This window comes from Etheostoma spectabile, chromosome 4, assembly GCF_008692095.1.
Source record: "Etheostoma spectabile isolate EspeVRDwgs_2016 chromosome 4, UIUC_Espe_1.0, whole genome shotgun sequence".
Classification (NCBI taxonomy): Eukaryota; Metazoa; Chordata; class Actinopteri; order Perciformes; family Percidae; genus Etheostoma; species Etheostoma spectabile.
Genome location: NC_045736.1, coordinates 32,220,198 through 32,224,790, shown reverse-complemented (window position 1 = coordinate 32,224,790; position 4,593 = coordinate 32,220,198). Strand labels below are relative to the sequence as shown.

At 42.6% G+C, this 4,593-nt stretch overlaps 1 long non-coding RNA gene across 1 annotated transcript in view; it reads left to right on the top strand.

The window, feature by feature from the left end:
• The first annotated feature begins 755 nt into the window (after positions 1-755).
• LOC116687719 (uncharacterized) overlaps positions 756-4,593 on the top strand; it is a 10,745-nt gene continuing 6,907 nt past the window's right edge. Inside the window, exons 1-2 of the long non-coding RNA XR_004331618.1 lie at positions 756-769; positions 1,272-1,274. This is a non-coding gene — a long non-coding RNA (uncharacterized LOC116687719). The remainder of the gene's footprint in view (positions 770-1,271; positions 1,275-4,593) is intronic.

The following is a 4,593-nucleotide window of genomic DNA, read 5'->3' as shown; positions in this document are numbered from 1 at the left end:
AGGAGCTGAAGGATAAATTGAGCAAGGTGGAGGAAGCTCTCCTAAAACAGGAAGAGGAGGCAAAGAAGATTCTGGAAAGACCCCAGGCCTCCCATAGAGCATAGAGCCCAGCTGGAGATGCAGGACCAAAACACCAAGAACCTCATGGATGCTCTTGAGAAAAAGTATGAACGGCAGCTGGAGAGTGATCTCAACCAGTGGAAGGAGGACAAATCATCCCTCCTTCAGGCCACAGAAAGCCTAAAGCTGACTCAGCAGGAAAAAGAGCAGGAGTGGGAGATCACTGAGAGCACCTTGAGGTCCCAGCTGGTAGATCTCCAGAGCCAGTTAATGAAAAAGCCAAAGAAGAAGAAGAAGTGGTACAAAAAGCTTCTGCCTGGCTGAGGAAGAGAACATGCATTTGTACTGGTATAGTATATGTCTGTCTTTCTTTCTGTCTTTCTATCTTTGTGAGTCTGTCTTTCTGTCAGTGTTAGTCTGTCTGTGTGTGTGTGGGTCTGTCTGTGTGTGGGTGGGTCTGTCTGTGTGTGGGTGGGTCTGTCTGTCTGTCGGTGTGGGTCTTTCTGTCTGACTGTGTGGGTCTGTGTCTGACTGTGTGGGTCTGTGTCTGTCTGTGTGGGTCTGTGTTTGTGTGTTTGTCTGGCTCGGTCTATCTGTGTGTTTATGTGTGTGTGTGTGTCTGTATGTCTGTCTTTGTGTGTGTTGGTTTGTCTATGTGGGTCTGTCTGTCTGTTTGTGTGTGTGTGAGTATGTGTTTGTCTGTCTTTCAGTCTTTTTGTGAGTGGGTCTGTGGTTGTGTGTGTGTGCGTGCGTGCATGCATGTGTGTAAGTCTGTGTGCGTGTCTGCATGTCTGTCTGTGTGGGTCTGTGTTTGTGTGTGTGTGTGCGTCTGTCTGTCTTTATATGTTTGGGTTTGTCTTCTTGGGTCTGTTGGTCTGTGTGCGTGCATGTGTGTGTGTGTGGTGTGTGTATGGGTATGTTTGTGTCGTCTGTCTGTGTGTGAGAGTGTATGTGTGTTTTTGGGTCTGTGTTTGCGTGTGTGTGTGTGTGTGTGTGTGTGTGTGTGTGTTTGCTTGCTCGCAGGGCGTGTGATGCATCAGTGCAGTAGTGTTGGGGTAGTAGAGCTTGTAGTCAGTGCATGCTACATGCTACATGCTATATGTTACATGCTACATGCTACATGCTACATGTTGCTTTGGCTTGCCACCCTCTGCTTCCAGCTACTGCCACCGGACAGCCCTTTGTTTTCAGGGGCTGAAAAAGGAGCTGAGTGTGTGTCGCCTCCTCTGCCGGTACATAGCCTCTCCACTGCCAAGACCTCGTACACGCCTCCCCGTGGCACACATGGTAACTGGTCCCTTGTGGTTCCAGGCCAAGTTGTACAGGATCTCGGAGCAGCAGTGGGCCCCAGAGACGCGGCATGCAGGCCCATCGGAGAGTGGAAACGCCCTCATGCCCGTCAACCACTCTCCCAGTTATGGGTAAATAGCCCCAGCTATGGGTAAATAGTGAAGACCACAACAGCGGTGCAGATTGAAGATGTTGGTGTGAGAACAACCACAACGTCTGGGAAGGAGGAAGAAGGTAACTCCACAGCTACGTGGGTTAAATTGGAAGGGTACAGTGGCTAGGGGAAGGAACCCCGTGGCAATGTGAGAAAACTGAAACTCTTCCTCACAGCTATATAATAACTACTGCCTACACACAAACACTAGCTCTAAAAATGATGTCCTGTTTGTTGGTGTGGCGGCCCTGGGCCTGTCCTACATGGGTACTGTGGTTTGTCTTGTTAACTTGCAGGTGTAGCGGAGGCGATGATGAGATGACTGTGATCACCTGGCCGGTCCTCCCAGACTGCCCCGAGACCAGGAGGCCGCATCCCCCCAACGACGCACCAACATGTTTTCTCTCTGTTTGTTAACTACTGACAACATGCAGCTCACATTCTCCATCACATCCATCCACCTTCATTCATCCCTGATACTGATAATCACACCTCATCGTGCTCTTGTTTGAATCATTGTTTAATAAATGTCACTTTATTATTATTACGTTGCATCTCCGTCTTTTGTTGTGGCCTGTGAGCCGGTCGTAACAACTTTGGGGGTCGTTTGCCGTGAGCATAAAACCAGGACCTTGTTTGTGGTTTTCTTTCATTAATCCTAGTTAGTTGCGGTAATTTGGTTTAGTTGAGCTAGTCTGTTGTTGTTTAAATGTTAAGTTGCACAACAGTCATGTGTAATATAGTTTGATGTATAAATCAGGGAAACGCAAACTCTTATTTGCATCCTAAACCCTCAAAACATAAAGTGGCTCAAAATATTTTATTTGATAGTTATAATATACTGAATATAGGTTTTTGTCCAGAGGGACATGTTCATTCAAAGAAAATAATTAACCCTCCTGTAACCCATTAAAAAAAAGTTTCTAAATCAGAAATTGGGGTTTCCTTCAACCAAATTGTTAAAAAAAACGTAGATGGTTTGATACAACGCTCCTCACAAGTTAAATAACTGATCTATTGTCATTGAATTTGGGTGTTTTAATTTCATAGCATTTTAAGAAAAGAAAAAAAGATTTAAGATCACTGAAAAAAGTGATAGAATCTAGGGAAAAGCAACAAAAAGGTCCGAAAAAAATTGACAAAGACTTTTTGACGTTTTCTAACTTTTCCAACAAAGTTCTTTCTCACTTTTTACAATGTGACAACAAATGTCGGAGAAAGCTTTAAAATTTAAAATTATGACCCAGAAAAACTAAATGTTGGTCTATGGGAAGACAACATGAGGGTTAAATTAACAACACGGGGGGGGGGGGCATTTCTTTCAGGACATTTTGCAGGTTTACTACGAATATACACTGGGTATGGTCAAATGAGCTACAAACTTGAATTATTTTGTAAATATAAATTATCAATTTACTTCTTTATTTTGGGACTAATCAATTCATCCAATGAATTAATCAGGGTTTGTACACCCATACCAAGGTCTAATTTGAGCACTTTCAAGGTCCATTTTAAAAGCTCTTTCCAGCACCTTGCACCACCGTAAATTACATACCAATACATAGTCAAAATTTTTGTCACATTAAAAGACTATATGATGTAAACAGCCAAAACGGTGTTTAGTAATAGCATAAGGATCAGATATTTAAGCAAAAACACGTAGCTAGTTTTAGTTTCACAATTTATCACTGTCTAAGTAGACTTTGCTTGCTATCTAACCTTTGAACAGAAATATTTGACAGGCCTTGGTTTTGGGACACATTCTTGAAATATCCAAGGTTTGATCAAAACCTGAGACGGTAACAACAACCTGTAATTCCATTTTAACCTAGAAGACTGACTGAAAAATAACTTATGATAACTTAAAAAATGTATTTTATTGCCAAGACATCCAGTGTCTTGAATAAGGTTACTCACCCATGGTAAAGGGACCTTTAACAGGATGCATAGTATCCTGATCCATGAAATAACTCGCCTTATATTAATAGAAATCTGCCTGCTTCCATGGAAATTAACATAAGGGGGTGTATACTCATGTCCCTGTATTTTAAGGAAGAACATATATTTATTTAAAATACATTATTCATTCTCAAAGAAAATTGGTTTCCTTAAAAGGTTGGATTTTCCTAAACTTTTTGAATTAAAGCATTAAGATCAATTTCCAAAAAATGTTTTTTCATTCATCTTTTTAATCAACTTTAGCATGGGTGTGTAAACTTATTCAAGCCACTGTATGTGTATGTAATACAGCAGCGTAAATATTATATAAGGCAGGGGTGTCAAACGTACGGCCCGCGGGCCTGCACCGGCCCGCCAAGGGGTTTTATCTGACCCGCAGAATAAATCTGAAAGTTAAAAATTGCAATGAGACATGAGCTAGAATTTTTTTAATAAACTGCTATTCCTAAATTGTCCACTAGGGGCGCACTGTTTTAGACATGGAGCAGATGAAAGAAGAAGAAAAAACAATGCTGAGACAGACACAGCTAATGTTCAGTGATTACTACGACACATCTACTTACTTTTGTACTCACCTTTACACCCTCATTAGCCAAAATGTCTTTGTCAAAAAGGAGAAAAGTGGATATTGAGTGTGGAGTTTTCCAAGGTAAATGGACAGATTCCTATTTATTCACAGAGGTGAATGGGAAACCTGTGTTAACACAGGTTTCCCATTCACCTGTCGGTGTTTAAGAAATATAATATTCGGCGCCACTGTGAGACTCAGCATGGTGAAAAATACGACACCCTGCAAGGACAACTGAGACGAGAGCAGATAGATGAGTTGCTGGTGGGTCTGAAGAAACAGCAGTCCGTTTTCACTCGGAGCCGAGAGGTCAGTGAAGCAGCGGTAAAATAGGGTGACCAGACGTCCCCGGCTGGATCTGTCCCTGGACCTGTCCCCGGTTTTCACTGTGACTGACAGACCCAAAATTGGAATGAGAGAAAGAAAACTGACCAAACGGAGCCGATCGAGCAGCGCTGCTCAGGTCTCAAGGACTGGTTTTAGAAAGCCGTGTGTTACGATGCTAAAATCACTGATTATTTATATGGAGTCCGGTGGGTTTAGCAAACGCAATTTCGCGGAC